Below are 17,106 nucleotides of genomic sequence, written 5' to 3' on the forward strand. Positions count from 1 at the left end.
TCAAAGAACATCTTTATTTCTGCCTTCATTTCATTATGTACCCAATAGTCATTCAGGAGCAGGTTGTTCAGTTTCCATGTAGTTGAGCAGTTTTGAGTGAGTTTCTTAATCCTGAGTTCTAGTTTGATTGCACTGTGGTCTGAGAGACAGTTTGTTATAATTTCTGTTCTTTTACATTTGCTGAGGAGAGCTTTACTTCCAACTATGTGGTCAATTTTGGAATAGGTGTGGTGTGGTGCTGAAAAAAATGTATATTCTGTTGACTTGGGGTGGAGAGTTCTGTAGATGTCTATTAGGTCCACTTTATGTAGAGCTGAGTTCAATTCCTGGATATCCTTGTTAACTTTCTGTCTCGTTGATCTGTCTAATGCTGACAGTGGGGTGTTAAAATCTCCCATTATTATTGTATGGGAGTTTAAGTCCCTTTGTAGGTCACTGAGGACTTGCTTTATGAATCTGGGTGCTCCTGTGTTGGGTGCATATATATTTAGGATAGTTAGCTCTTCTTGTTGAATTGATCCCTTTACCATTATGTAATGGCCTTCTTTGTCTCTTTTGATCTTTGTTGGTTTAAAGTCTATTTTATCAGAGACTAGGATTGCAACCCCTGCCTTTTTTTGTTTTCCAGTTGCTTGATAGATCTTCCTCCATCCCTTTATTTTGAGTCTATGTGTGTCTCTGCACGTGAGATGGGTTTCCTGAATACAGCACACTGATGGGTCCTGACTCCTTATCCAGTTTGCCAGTCTGTGTCTTTTGATTGGAGCATTTAGCCCATTTACATTTAACGTTAATATTGTTATGTGTGAATCTGATCCTGTCATTATGATGTTAGTTGGTTATTTTGCTCGTTAGTTGCTATAGTTTCTTCCTAGCCTCGATGGTCTTTACAATTTGGCATGTTTTTGCAGTGGCTGGTACCGGTTGTTCCTTTCCATGTTTAGTGCTTCCTTCAGGAGCTCTTTTAGGGCAGGCCTGGTGGTGACAAAATCACTCAGTGTTTGCTTGTCTGTAAAGTATTTTATTTCTCCTTCACTTATGAAGCTTAGTTTGGGGGGATAGGAAATTCTGGGTTGAAAATTCTTTTCTTTAAGAATGTTGAATATCGGCCCCCACTCTCTTCTGGCTTGTAGAGTTTCTGCTGAGAGATCAGCTGTTAGTCTGATGGGCTTCCCTTTGTGGGTAACCCGACCTTTCTCTCTGGCTGCCCTTAACATTTTTTCCTTCATTTCAACTTTGGTGAATCTGACAATTATGTGTCTTGGAGTTGCCCTTCTCGAGGAGTATCTTTGTGGCGTTCTCTGTATTTCCTGAATCTGAATGTTGGCCTGCCTTGCTAGATTGGGGAAGTTCTCCTGGATAATATCTTGCAGAATGTTTTCCAACTTGGTTCCATTCTCCCCATCATTTTCAGGTACACCAATCAGACGTAGGTTTGGTCTTTTCACATAGTCCCAAATTTCTTGGAGGCTTTGTTCATTTCTTTTTGTTCTTTTTTCTCTAAACTTCCCTTCTCTCTTCATTTCATCTTCCATCAGCGATACCCTTTCTTCCAGTTGATCGCATCTGCTACTGAGGCTTCTGCAATCTTCGCGTAGTTCTCGAAACTTGGCTTTCAGCTCCATCAGCTCCTTTAAGCCCTTCTCTCCATTGGTTATTCTAGTTATCCATTCTTCTAATGTTTTTTCAAAGTTTTTAACTTCTTTGCTATTGTTTTGAATTTCCTCTCGTAGCTCAGAGTAGTTTGATCGTCTGAAGCCTTCTTCTCTCAACTCATCAAAGTCATCCTCCATCCAGCTTTGTTCCGTTGCTGGTGAGGAACTGCGTTCCTTTGGAGGAGGAGAGGTGCTCTGTTTTTTAGAGTTTCCAGTTTTTTTGCTCTGTTTTTTCCCCATCTTTGTGGTTTTATCTACTTTTTGTCTTTGATGATGGTGATGTACAGATGGGTTTTTGGTGTGGATGTCCTTTCTGTTTGTTAGTTTTCCTTCTACCAGACAGGACCCTCAGCTGCAGGTCTGTTGGAGTTTACTAGAGGTGCACTCCAGACCCTGTTTGGCTGGGTGTCAGCAGCGGTGGCTGCAGAACAGCAGATTTTCGTGAGACCACAAATTCAGCTGTCTGATAGTTCCTCTGAAAGTTTTGTCTCAGAGGAGTACCCGGTTGAATGAGGTGTCAGTCTGTCCCTACTGGGGGGGGTACCTCCCAGTTAGGCTGCTTAGGGGTGAGGGACCCACTTTAGGAGGCAGTCTGTCCGTTCTCAGATCTCCAGCTGCGTGCTGGGAGAACCACTACTCTCTTCAAAGCTGTCAGTCAGACAGGGACATTTAAGTCTGTGGAGGTTCTTGCTGAGTTTTTGTTTGTCTGTGCCCTGCCCCCAGAGGTGGAGCCTACAGAGGCAGGCAGGCCTCCTTGAGCTGTGGTGGGCTCCACCCAGTTCAAGCTTCCTGGCTGCTTTGTTTACCTAAGCAAGCCTGGGCAATGGCGGGCGCCCCTCCCCCAGCCTCGCTGCCACCTTGCAGCTTGATCTCAGACTGCTGTGCTAGCAATCAGCGAGACTCCGTGGGCATAGGACCCTCCGAGCCAGGTGCGGGACACAATCTCCTAGTGTGGCATTTTCCAGGCCCGTTGGAAAAGCGCAGTATTAGGGTGGGACTGACCCGATATTCCAGGTGCCGTCTGTTACCCCTTTCTTTGTCTAGGAAAGGGAACTCCCTGACCCCTTGCGCTTCCCGAGTGAGGCAATGCCTCGCCCTGCTTCGGCTCGCGCACAGTGCGCTTCACCGACTGTCCTGCACCCACTTTTAGGCTCTCCCTAGTGAGATGAAACCGGTACCTCAAGTAGAAATGCAGAAATCACCCGTCTTCTGTGTCGCTGGGGCTGGGAGCTGGAGACCGGAGCTGTTCCTATTCAGCCATCTTGGCTCCACCCCCATATATGCATGAATTTTATCAAACTTTATGAAATGAATAATTCCAATTAGAATTATTATCTTACAGAACTTATTATCTTATACAAGCTTATACAGAATTGTCAAAAGGAAAAATTTGGAAATGCATTTTATGAGGCAGTTTAACTTCAATCTTAAAATGAAAACATTGTATAAGAAAAGAAAATTATAGGTCAATCTAATTTAGGAACATGATGAAAATTCTAAACAAAATATTAGCAAACTGAATCTAGCATATACAGAAAAATGAACTACATCATGACTAACTTGGGCATTTATCCCAAAAACTCAAGAGCAGTTTAATATTAGCAAACTCATGAATATCAGTTATCATATAAATGTATTAAAGGAGAAAAATGTGGTAATTTTAACAGATGTAGAATAAGAACTTTATGAATGTGTATTTCATTTTTTATTTTAAAAACCCATCAAATTAGAAGCAGAAGATATTTTTTTACCCTGATACAGAATAACTACCAAAAGTTTGTATAATATATCATATTAGCCAGGCACTGTCATATGTGCTGTTGTCCCATCTACTAAGGAGGCTGAAGCAAGAGAATCTTCCTCCAGGCTTCAGCCTGGTAGTTCAAGTCCAGCCTGTGCAACATAGCAAGACCCCCATCTCTAAAAAATAAAATGAAATTACATAATCAGGAAAAACAGGAAAACATTCACTTTTACTCAACATTTTATTAAATATCGTAAGCCAGCACAAAGAGTCAAGAGAAAAACTAATAGATACAAAGATTGGAAAGGAAGGAACAAAAACTATCATTTTTCATAGACGTTACGTATACATAGAAAACCCAAAAGAATCTGTAGAAAAAATATTGGAATTATGAGTTTGGCAAAGTGGTTGGGCAAAAGATGAATTCATAAAAATCAATTCATTTATATACACCAGCCACAAAGAGCAAACGGCCTCTAAATACCCATTTACAATCGCAACAACAACAAAAAAATGTACTTCAGAGCAATCTCACAAAACATATGCAAGACCTTTATGGATAAACTATAAAACATTACTGAAAGATATAAAAGAAGAATTTGATAGAGAAAGATTCCATGTTCATGAAAAGGAAGACTGAATGCTCTAAATATGTCAGTATTCCCCAAACTGATCCACAGTTTTAATACAGCACAATTCAAATCCCAACAGTGTTTTTGGTGGAAATTCGCAAACTAATTTTAAAAGGTGTACAGAATAGCAATGTGCCAAGAATTACAACACTTCTGATGAAGAGGAATAAGGTAGATGTACTGGCCTACTAAATATTAAAATATTTTAAAACTCTAATAATTAAGATAGTATTGTCTTGGTGCAGGAAGACAAATTGACCAGTGGAACAGAACAGAGCTCAGGAATCAGACATCTGATGTATGGTAAAGGTTGTATTGTAGTTCTGTGGGGAAAAGAAAGATGAGATGGTCAATAAACATGTGAAGATAACTGGCTATCTCTAAAAGAATTTGGATTCCCACTTCATTAGTCCTCTAGGGCTGTCATAACAAAATACCATACTGAGACTGAGCAGCTTAAACAACAGATGTTTATTTTCTCACAGTTCTGGAGGCTGGAAGTCCAAGATCAAGGTGCTAGCAGGGCAGGGTTCTTGTAAAGCCTCCCTCCTTGACTCACAGATGGCTGCTTTTTTTTCTGTGTTTTCACCTGGCCTTTTCTCTATACACATGCATCCCTGGTGTGTGTGCATCTCTCTCTTCTTAAAAGGCCAAAGTCCTATTGGATCAGGGCCCCACCCTAATAACCTCCTTTAAAATTAATTACCTCCTTAAAGGCCCTATCTCCAAATATAATCACATTGAAGGTTAAAGCTTCAATATTAAAATTTTGGGGTGACATGATTCTGTCTATAAATCTACAATAGACCAGTAGAAATAAAAATCTATTCCAGATTGATCAAAGATCACATGTGAGAGACAAAACTTTCAAACTTACTACAAGTGGGTGTAAGACATGAAACAACAGTTTTTGTACATTGGACGTCAGGCAGCTCAAGAAAGCAATCTCTGAGAAAATGGAAATTTACAAAGCAAGCCCTAGAATTGCTCCCAAATTAATGCTTAAAGGCAGCTTCCAGGCTGCAGTGCAGGAATGAGGATCTAAAACAGCCTGCAGGCTCCCAGTGTTAAGGGGACAGGGCTAAGGATTCGGGGAAGCCAAGGCAGCTAGAATTTGTAGGACTGAGTAGCAGAAAAATTGTTGCACAGAGAAGAGATCTGCACAGACAGAGCTCCAGATACCTGCAGAGGGTTCTCCTTGAATCTTCAGTTAATTATTGATCAGTGAATGTATATGCTGAGAACCAGAGAAAGAATCACCAGAAAGGAACAGGCGCAATAATCCCCAGAGATCACACAAAAGGCTATTGCAGTCAGAATGGAAAAACCTGTATTAGACAGGGCCATAGAGTACTCAGAAAGGCATTGCTTCATTAATGGGGCCAAATTAGCTCTAGACTAAATGCTGCTCTGTTCCCACCTGAATGACCTTAAAAGCAAGCATCGAAAATATCAAATTGTTTCCAAGTAGCTTAACTGCATCTCAGAACAAAGTTCAAGAATATGTAAAGGAATGAAGAAATGTCCTGCAAGGAACAATATGAAATTCACAATGTCTGACATCCAATCAAAATTGCCAGGCATGCAAAGAAGAAGAATATGATCTATAATGAGGAGAAAAATCAGGCAATAAGAACAGACCCAATGAAACGGATTACAGAGTTAGTGGACAAGGATGTTAAAGCAGTTATAAAAAGTATACTTCATATGTTCTGGAAGATAGAGGGCAACATGAGCATTTTAGGAAGAGATATGAAAGAGATTTAAATTTTTTTTAATTTTAAAAATTTGCGTCTTTTTAGACACAAATAAAATTGCTAGAGATGAAAAATACAGTCATTAACAAGAGTTGATGCTGTAGAAGAAAAGGCTAGTAAATTTGAAGACATAGCAGTGGAAACCATTCAAAATGAAACACACAGAGAGGAAAAAAGACAAAACAAACCAAAAAGCACAGTGCATCATTGAGTATGTGACTATGTGTAATTGGAGTTTCTGAAAGAGAAAAGAGGAAGGAAGGGAGGCATAAAAAGAATGGAAGAAATAATGGCTGAAAATATTCTCAATTTCATGAAATTTATTGAAATTTTATTCCAAATTTAATTAACAAAGGTCTAGCGGATTCTTTCTTTCTTTTTCTTTTTTTTTTTTTTGAGACAGAGTCTCGATCTGTCATCCAGGCTGGAGTACAGTGGCACAATCTTGGCTCACTGCATCCTCTGTCCTCTGGGTTCAAAAGATTCTCGTGCCTCAGCCTCCCGAGTAGCAGGGATTATTGGCATGTGCCACCACGCCCAGCTAATCTTTGTATTTTTTAGTTAGGGTTTTAGTTTTCAAGTAGCTTAACTGCATCTCAGAACAAAGTTCAAGAATATGTAAATGAATGAAGAAATGTCCTGCAAGGAACAATATGAAATTCACAATGTCTGACATCCAATCAAAATTGACAGGCATGCAAAGAAGAAGAATATGATCTATAATGAGGAGAAAAATCAGGCAATAAGAACAGACCCAATGAAACGTTTGTTCTGAGATGCAGTTAAGCTATTTTAGATAGGGTTTCACCATGCTGACCAATCTGGTCTTGAACTCCTGACTTCAAGGGATCCTCCCACTTCAGCCTCCAAAAGTGCTGAGATTATAGGCCTGAGCCACCGGCACCGAGCCAGATTATTTCCTGAAGCCATTCAAGACAGTCATTAGAAACTACAAAAACAAGGAATCTGATTTTTTTATGTACCCACAAAAAGACAGTAGTTTGTGATTAACTCAGAAGAAGAGAGCGAGAGAGAGGTATACAAAAGATGGGAAGTGGCAGGTATCTCCTACTTCTTCAGAACAGACTTTGGGTGATTTAATTCCAACTCACTGATGATTTTAGATCTCGAACTTCTCCGAGAGATCATCTCATCTAATTTCCTTGGCTTATACATTCAAGAACTAAGAATCAAGATATTAAATGATATCCAAGGTCACATAAAATGTTAGTTACAGAATTGTCACAAGCACTTAAGTTCCTTGATTTCCAGTACTCTAGACTCTAGTACTCTAGAAGCACTCTAGGCTTTCCAGCCAATTAGAGGACAAAAAAATCCCTCTCTCTCTTTTTTTTTTTAATGCTGGGCTAACCATAGGGTACCCCCAATGTACAAGTAAAATTCTCTGATCACATTACTCGTTTCAGAGAATAGCCATGAAAATGTGAATTTGCTTAGAGGATGGATAGCCTGGTTTTAACTGGCTATGAGGTTTAGTTGAGGATCGATGAGAGAAAAGTACCTAGCAGTGGCTCTGGGAACCTGGGACACTATCACAAGACTGTGAGGGCAAAACTGTTTTCTCAATAATGCTAAGACGCTATTGGCCTTTTAATGCTCCCTCTTTTGTAAATACACAGTGGAATGTTCCAGAGTCTACATGATGTGTGACATCATAGCAGATTGAACGTACAAGCAGCTATGAGACTACAGCCATCTTCTATTGTCAGGCATTAGAAAATTTGCAAAAATGAAAAACAATGCCATTCTATTTTTTTTTGTTTTGGAAAAATAATTTTTTCATAAAATATGTTAACATGTAATGGGTTTGTTATTGCTATTTTAAAATATATGAGAAATAAATATGTTAAAAGTTCCCTCAGTCTTCTAATTTAATAAATAGTGATAGGTATAGTCCATATAATCAAGTTTCTTGGAGTCCTTGATAATTTTTAAGAGTGAAAAGGGATCCTGGCCAGTCGCGGTGGCTCACGCTTGTAATCCTAGCTCTTTGGGAGGCCGAGGCAGATGGATCACAAGATCAGGAGTTCCAGACCAGCCTGACCAATATGGTGAAACCCCGTCTCTACTAAAAATACAAAAAACTAGTTGGGCATGGTGGTGCATACTTGTAGTCCCAGCTACTTGGGAGGCTGAGGCAGGATAATCGCTTGAACCCGGGAGGCAGAGGTTCCTGTGAGCTGAGATCGTGCCACTGCACTCCAGCCTGGGCAACACAGCGAGACTCCATCTCAAAAAAAAAAAAAAAAAAAAAGGATCCTAAAACAAAGAAGTTTGAGAATGGCTATTAAGCCAGGTTTCCAAAATCATGCCAAAGAATTTATCTTTCACTCTTGGGCTCATTACTGAAGAGTTTTCAGCAGTGAAGTGTCATAATCAGAGTCGGGCTTTAGTGAAGACTTGCCTAACAATTTATGGATGGATAGACAATGAAGAAGGGAATGAAGATAAAACAATCAGAAGGCTATAAAAGTGCAATTGAGAATCGGGGAGATAATGGACTAGATATGAGGAGGCAAAACATGTAGCAGTGGAACTTATGGGAGAAACAGTGATGGGATTCAAGGGTCACTGGAGAGAAAAATGACCAATATGTTACCTAGATGACCAAAAGAGTGGCGGTACCATTAACAAAAATAAAAAATCAAGAGGATGAGTTTTAAGTTTTGAGCTGTTAATGTTGAAGTAAAATTGTGAATATGACCCGCAGAGAGTTGGAAGTGTGGGACTAGAATTTAAGAAAGGTTAATTCATGTCGGACAGATGGAGTTAGATGGTGTTTGAGGTTTGGGGAGCTGAAAAATTCCCCAAGGAGATGGAGGCGGTGTGGGCTGGAGAAAGAGAAGGGGAACAAGAGACCCCATAGGGTCAATAGGGGAGGTGCCAATCCTAAAGGTCGAATTAGCACTATGATTTTGCAATGCCTCTGAAGCCAGAAGGAGTGCTTCTAGAAGGAGAAAGAAGAGTTAATGGTACCCAGAAGCCCATGGGGGTAGGAGCTAAAATAATTTCTGTGATGTCTCAGGAATCTTCAAATATAATTTTATTGGAGTGGTGGATGTGAGTCAGATTTCAGAGGGCTAAGGAATGAGTGTGGGTTGGGAAACTCCAAAAAGAAGTTTGACCGTAAGAAAATAGAGTGAGAGAAAATGGTAACCAACCCAGAGAATGGATAAACTCTGAGGATGAAAACATGCAGGGAAAGAAAAAAAAAATCCTAGAAAAACTTACTGTTTGGAGTCAGAAAGAGGAAGCCTGAAAAAGGGGAAGGATTGGTTTGTGCCCAGGAAAACAAGATTGGCTAGAATGGGGGGGAAAATAACAGGTAACTATGTCCAAGGCAGCAGAAAGTGTCTAGGAACACCTTGGAAATATCAGGATCAGATATGCCCGGATTCCATTCCTGCCAAAAATAAAACATGAAAAGCTTATATGCATAGAAAACTCCCGGAGGTTTTATAATAGTAAACTTTCACAAGTGGTTTCCTCTGAAAAGTAGGACTCATGGAGATTTCCTGTTTGTATTTATTCTTCTGTATAATTGGAGTTTGAAATTTTTAAGATCATGAATATGTTTATTTATAATTTAAAATATTCAAATTTTTAACAATCTGTGTCAAGTTCAAAATTTTAAACAATTTCATCTTGATTAATTGGAAGGAAAAATTGAAGAAGTTATCTCTTACTATATATGTATGCTTTAGAATTTCTTCATGTGCATAAACTTCTTTTATAATTTAAAAAATTATAAGAGAATATATTGTCATAAGGAAGAAAAATAAATAGTTGGCATTGTGTTCTATAACATTCAACTTTTAGTTCTGGGCAGGAAGATATGAAGTTCCTGCCCTCAGAAAGTAAAGAGACAGGACATGATGCAAAATGGCTTCTAAATCCCAGCCCAATGTACAGAGTAAAAACATCGTGGGACAAACTAAAAGAATTAACTCTAAAGCTACATCTAAAGCCTTTAAGGTGCCTGTCGTATGGTAGGCACTCAATAAATATTAGTTACTATGATTTGTCAAGTTATGTTTATATTTAGTATATTATAAAGTATAAATGTAGTAGCCTTAGGCCTCTAATAATTCCATTAATATTTACAGAACACAATGCCTGCACATGTGCCAGAGATGAGAAAATGAATGAGATATTATCCTTTCCTTAAAAGCTAATTGGCAAACAAAATATAAAAAGATATATAATAATGCAGGTCAGTGTATGCCGTGTTCCAAATATGTGATCCAGACAAAAGTGGTTCTGCAATTTGAAGATTAGAAAAATCACACAGGACAGGAGCAATTAGGAAAAGCTTGCAGAGATAAGACATGAATGGACCTTGGAGAATATGAACGGAGAGAAAAGGGCATCCTGGGGGAAAATGCAATGAACAGAGACTAGAAACAAAAAAGATGCGTGGTCTAAATATAATTTGTTATCCTGGATGGGATCCTGAAACAGCAAAAGGACTGTAGTATGAAAACTGATGTTTAGTCAAAAGTAATATACCGACATTGTTTTCTTAACTTTCACAAATGTATCATGATAATGTAAGATGTTAACATTACAGGAAACTGGATAAAGAGTAGACATATAGGAACTCTCTGTACCAACTTCATATTTTTTTCTGTACATCTAAAAATTATTCCAAATTAAAGTTTATCTTTAAAACTGTGCATGGTAAGTTCATAAACTAGTGAGTAAACAAATACAGCCAAAGTTCAGAATTTAGTTAGAAAGATAATGATAAATTAAGATGAACAGGTGGGTAAGTCCTAGATTGCAGAAGACTTTGAATGCCTGGCTAAAGATTTCTGATTTAATTCTGCAGTTCATGTAGTGTTATTGAAAGTAGCAGAACAATGAGATGTTTGAAGGAGAAAGGAGCCTTCAAATAGGTGGCCCAGAAAGTCTTATGTCACCGTCATCATTGACTTTCATTTGTCCAACATCATGCTTTCTAAAAGCCACCACAAATGGTACACTAACATATTCTCATTCATATTTTCCTCAGTTATTAAAATGCTAATGTTCAGTAAAAATACCAGGTGGTGGGAGAGAAGCAAACAATGTAGCCTTCCCCTCATGAATAATGAAGCCCTACGTAACGATGATTTGGTCTCACTCAATATCCGTAGTGCTAGAAGCAGACTTTTCTCTATGAAAAGTTAGTGTTTTCATGAGCTTCCACTTCTTTTACTGTCAGCCAAAAACAGTTCCCTGAAGGATACTGCTTCACTGTAGGAAAATCATTTAAAAGACCCTCCAAGTTGTGAAAATGTAAGGCAGACAGTCTTTGCCTGTGAGAGTTTGTGTGTAGGTGTAGGTGTCCAAAATGAGCATGTGTTTGTTGCTTAACAACATCTGGTTTTCTCCTTTGCATGCAACAGGGAGGTTCACTGTTGGGGTATGCCGAGGTAGTCCAGTGGCAGGAAGAGATGCTAAGACAGACCAAACAAGGATTTATGGAGAAGACTTATGTGCTCCAGCATGACAAGAGGCTGGGATTGAGTTCTTTTCTAGCTTTGGCCCACCTGGCTTGGTGCTAAGCATTGGAGGGAGAAATAGATGAGTGTGTGAATGTGACCTAAAATAGATGTGGTCTCAGAGCTCCAGAGGGACACTGGCAGGGTGATGGGAAGAAGAGAGCTGAATCAGTAGGAGCATCACAGCAGCCACAAACAAATGTCCTGATATCAGAATGTGTGGCACCCATCTTTAACCTCATGTGACAGAGACAAAGCCAAGGCGTTAGTGTATTGTTCATACTTCCCAGCTTTCTCTCTTGTCCTGGCTTTTTGCAGGACTGATCGCCTTTGAACTAAGTTCCTAGTGTTCTTACCCAAGCAGGCTGGCTCAGGGAGGCCTTAGGAAATAAGTGGCCTTCCTGTCACTAAGGGCAGGTAATAAATTGAATAAATAAATGTGAGGCAATTGTGTTTGTATTCCAATCTAGCAAAGTGGATCATTCCAGAGACACTATTGATGTGAATTTCTACAAAGAGAGTCATTTCCCCTATGGTCTTTTTTAACATTTCTTAAATGTATTCCCACAACAGCTGCAGTTCAGTGCACTGTTTCTGAGAATGTAAGAAGCAGAGTGCACAACCTACCTATGTGAAAAATGGACCCAGAGGATAGCAATGAGAGCTTCACGAAGAGGAAACCTGCATGTACCAGTCTGATTCTTTTTTCCGCTTGTTTAGGACACAATACCATGCTGCCTGTTTGAAGCCGTCTCACAGGATTTTTGCAAGAGCCACTGGGACGTTAGTTCCATGAAAGGAAGAGTTCTGTGTTGCTTATTGACCTATACCAGGGCCTGGTAGATGCTCAGTAAATATTTACTGAACAAACCAACGAATCTAGTGAACTAAGAGACATCAGAATATCTAAATACTACAAAGTAGGATTGAAGACTGATGATGGTTAATGTCTGTCCACTGAAAACGCTATTAGGGAGGGAGAAATTTTCTGGGAGAAGATTGACAAGAGGAAAGAATACATTAATACAAATACACAGGGGAGAAAGCTTCTGTAATGGAGGGCTCCAGTCTAAGTCCCTTAAAGCTAAATTGAGCCAAGAGCATCGCCTTACTGATGAATATTCCTTTGTAGAGGAAATAGAGATCTTTGAGAAGTGGAAGTAAATCTCAATTTTCTGGGCCTAATGCCAGATATTCTAGCACATTAAAGATGACAGACAAAGGAGATGACACCTCAAGATTTATTCCAGATTGTATATTTTCCTCCATTTGTGGGTTAGATTGTATATTTTTCTCCTTTTGTGGGTTGAGAAAGTAATAGAGAATGTGGGTAAAGGTTTCTGCTGTTCTCTCTATAATTTTAGGAGCTACACTATCTGGGAAGCTTGAGGTCTAACTAATCCTATGATATCTAGACTAAGTGAGAAGAAATGGGTGGATCCACAGGTAAGGGAAGATAGTAAGATGTATCTTGTCCAAGGGTTCTTGTGGCTGAGTATGCACGATAGTTGATTACCCCAAAGAGTAACTGAAAGGGCCAGGGTAGCTCTACTTACTGGGAAAGCGGGACATTTTATATTTGATTTGAAATGTTTGTTATACTGTCAGGAAACTCTATTGTTACAGATTTTCTGGGACTCTATACTACATTTCCCCCTTTATCCTAATGTTGACAATGACCTAGTAAGTCAACTGTATCTTGCCATTTATAATTTGGGAAGAGTTTAGAAAAGACACAGGGTCTCTCTTTTCTACAAAGTTTATACCTCATTCAGAAAAAATTGGAGGCACCCAGGCACAGTGACTCACACCTGTAATCCCAGCACTTTGGGAAGTCAAAGAGGATGGATCACCTGAGGTCAGGAGTTTGAGACCAGCCTGGCCAACATGGCGAAACCTCATCTCTACTAAAAATACAAAAATTAGCCAGGTGTGGTGGCACATGTCTGTAATCCCAGCTACTTGGGAGGCTGAGGCAGGAAAATTGCTTGAATCTGGGAGACACAGGTTGCAGTGAGCCGAGATTGTACCACTGCACTCCAGCCTGGGCAACAGAGTGAGACTCCATCTCAACATAAAAACAAAAAAAAAGGAAAAGAAAAAGAAAAAATTCGAGGCTTTTCTGCAACAACAGGCATTTCTTCTCTCTCTCTCTTCTTTTTTGTTTTTTTTTGTTGAGACAGGGTCTTGCTCTGTCACCCAAGCTAGAGTATAGTGACATGATCATAGCTCACTATAGTCTCAAACTCCTGGACTCAAGCAATCTTCTTGCCTTAGCCTCCCAAACTGGTGGGATTATAGGTGTCAGCCACCACTCCTGTTCAACTATAGGAATTTCAAAGCATAGGAGTTTGAAAGACTGAAATAGCTGTGGGCTTCAAAAATCATGTGTGGGAAAACAAAGACGGTTAGAAAATTTACTTATGCAGGGCCGGGTTCTCACTACTGTAAAAAAGTAGAGGTAAAATTTAACAGATAATAATGTTCTACAATTTCTGTGCATTTCCTTTTTAATGAAAGTGCTATTTAGGTGTCTGCAAAGCAATTTTGCTCATAGAATAACAGGTAGTGAGATCATTTTATACAATTAGCATAACTGACATTGAGAAAATGTAGATGGCACCAAGTGCAGTGGCTCACACCTGTTATCCTAGCACTTTAGAATTGTTTGAGGCCAGGAGTTCAATGCCAGCCTGGCTAACACAGTGAGACTCTGCCTCTACAAAAATTAAGTAAAAAATTAGCTTGGCATGGTGGCACACGCCTGTAGCCCTAGCTACTCAGGAGGCTGAGGCAGGAGGATCACTTAAGCCCAGGAGTTCAAGGTTACAATGAGCTGTGATCATGCCACTGCACTCTAGCCTGGGTGACAGAGTGAGACCTTAAAGAAAGGAACACAGAGAAAGAGAGAGAGAGAGAAGGAAAGAGGGGAGGAAGGAAGGAAGGAAGGAAGGAAGGAAGGAAGGAAGGAAGGAAAGGGAGGGAAAGTAAGAATGACCCATAGTCATCTTATGCATGTCTTGCTCCAGATGTAGAATCAGTCATTTCTCCAAAACGTTTTAGTTTCTTTAAATGGGGAATGCTATTTAGAGGTCACAATCTGGGTGTGAAAGATGTTCATTGCTATTGCATTGGTAATTGTTTTTAAAACTTTTTCTTCAGAAGAGCCAGGGAATATGTATTTTTAGACAAAGTACATCATGAGTTCATACTGATATTCTCAATTCAAAATTAAGGTTAAAGTAGTTTTAATTAAATTGTTTAAATTTGTATTTCTATTGCTTTTCTCTTGTGTGGAAAAGCTTGGTTGATGACAATGTTAAAGTAATTACTTTTTGTTACCCAGTCATATGTTACTAATGATATGGATACATTCTGAGAAATGCATTGTTACATGATTTCATTGTTGTGTGAACATCATAGACTGTACTTACACAAACCCAGATGGTATAGCCTACTACACACCTAGGCTATATGCTGTAGCCTATTGTTCCTAGGCTATAAATCTATACAGCATGTTACTGTACTGAATACTGGAAAAAGTCCAGTAAAAATACAATAGGAAAGGTGTTCACCTCACTGGCATCCTGGACATGGGTTGTCTCCAGGAGCACTCAGGCCAGTGGACAGTGAGGGCGCAAGTTACAATTTGGATATAAAACCATTTTTCTAGCCCACCTTAGGGAAGACTTTTGACACACTAATTGGGATGGTTCCAATAGTCTACTTTGCAAGACACTTCAGATTCAAAGAATTTCCTTTGTAAAAACAACAAGGGAGGCATCACAGTTTTCCATTTACATCAACAACTTCAAGTTCTTACCATGGAAAATTCAGAGAAGACTGAAGTGGTTCTCCTTACTGTAGCTCCTTCAATCCTATTACCAACAGGCACCTCAGGTTGTTTGAGCTGGCCAAGGACTATATGAATGGAACGGGAAGATACAGAGTTGTCAAAGGCATGATCTTTCCTGTTGGTGATGCTTATAAGAAGAAAGGACACATTCCTGCCCGTCACTGGGTCATCATAGCCAAACTTGCCACCAAGAATTCCAAGTGAGTGGAAGTTGTTACATGGGAAAGTCTTCAGAAAAAGTGGAAAGAGACTGTTACTTTGCTAACATGCCATCAGGAGAAACTGGAGGCTAGTAACTGTGATCATCAGCAGACCTCACCTACACTAGAAAGGCCTGGATGGAAGAGGAAGCGAAATGAACAAAGACAAGATTCTAGTCAAAAAAAATCCCTAGAGCCAAAACCAAAAGGTGAACCAAAGGTCAAGCTGCTGTGTGGGGCAGATTTACTGGAGTGCTTATGGTGTTCCTAATTTGTTGAAGAGTGAAGACATCACCCAAATTGTGGCCAACAATGAGCTCCTATGTATTACTCGGGCTGGAAATGATGCTCAGAAATTCATCTATGACTCTAATGTGCTATGCAAACACCACAGCAACATTCATGTGGTGAATGAATGGATCACTAATGATATCTCATCCACAAAAATCCGGAGAGCCCTTAGAAGGGGCCACAGCGTTCGCTACTTGCTACCAGATCTTGTTCAAGAATACATTGAAAAGCATAATTTGTACAGCTCTGAGAGTGAAGACAGGAATGCTAGGGTCATCTTGGCCCCTTTGTAGAGAAACACTGAGGAAGCTAAGGCATAGAAATCATAGAAATCCTACGGCATGATGTTTTGCACTTCCCTTTTGAGTATTTGAAACAATCTGGATGTTAGTGACAGGGGAAAGAAATTGTGATCCTGTTGCTTAAACTAAAGCTTAAAAGTTTAGTAAAAATCAGTAGTAAGGTAAAATCAGCGTCTTTTTTTTTTAAATTCTTATCAGGAGGTGCTAAGATGAATGTTTTCTGTATTTTTTTTTTTTTTTTTCAGACGGAGTTTCACTCCGTCACCCAGGCTGGAGTACAGTGGTGCAATCTTGTCTCACTGCAACCTCCACCTCCCAGGTTCAAGCAATTCTCATGCCTCAGCCTCCTCAGTAGCTGGGACTACAGGCATGCGCCACCGTGTCTAGCTAATTTTTTTTATTTTTAGTAGAGATGGGGTTTCACCATGTTGGCCAAGCTGGTCTTGAACTCCTGACCTCAGATGATCTGCCCACCTCAGCCTCCGAAAGTGCTGGGATTATAGGGCATGAGCCACCACACCCAACCTGTTTGGTCTTTTTTAAAAATATATGTATATATAAATCTTTTTATCTTTCAAACAAGAGATTAGCAGCACACTAAACCCAGAAGAATTTTCTGTGAAACTAACTACAAATAAGAAGTCAAAAAGTACATCCTAGCTCTACCACATAAAAGAAGCAAAGTGTGAAGTGCAAAAATTCATTTAAAATTCTAACTCTGGGCTTTTTGGGTTCTAAGATGGCCAAATAGGAACAGCTCCAGTCTACAGCTCCCAGCATGAGCAATGCAGAAGATGGATGATTTCTGCAATTCCAACTGAGGTACCGGGTTCATCTCACTGGGGCTTGTTGGACAGTGGGTGCAGCCCATGAAGTGTGAGCGGAAGCAGGGCGGGGCATCGCCTCACCCAGGAAGTGCAAGGGATTGGGGAATTCCCTTTCCTAGCCAAGGGAAGCTGTGACAGACTGTACCTGGAAAATTGAGACACTCCCACCCTAATACTGCGCTTTTCCAATGGTCTTAGCAAACAGCGCACCAGGAGATTATATCCCGTGCCTGGCTTGGCAGGTCCCATGCCCACAGAGCCTCTCTCACTGCTAGCACAGCAGTCTGAGATCAAACTGCAAGGCAGCAACGAGGCTGGGGGAGGGGCATCCTCCA

The 17,106-nt window shown here is 39.9% G+C and overlaps 1 pseudogene; it reads left to right on the forward strand.

Moving 5' to 3' along the window:
• Window positions 1–15,119: 15,119 nt before the first annotated feature.
• On the forward strand, window positions 15,120–15,962 carry LOC116481215 (nicotinamide/nicotinic acid mononucleotide adenylyltransferase 1-like; annotated as a pseudogene).
• The last annotated feature ends 1,144 nt before the right edge of the window (window positions 15,963–17,106 follow it).

The sequence above is a fragment of the Hylobates moloch genome, unplaced genomic scaffold (assembly GCF_009828535.3).
Source record: "Hylobates moloch isolate HMO894 unplaced genomic scaffold, HMol_V3 SCAFFOLD_3, whole genome shotgun sequence".
NCBI lineage: Eukaryota > Metazoa > Chordata > Mammalia > Primates > Hylobatidae > Hylobates > Hylobates moloch.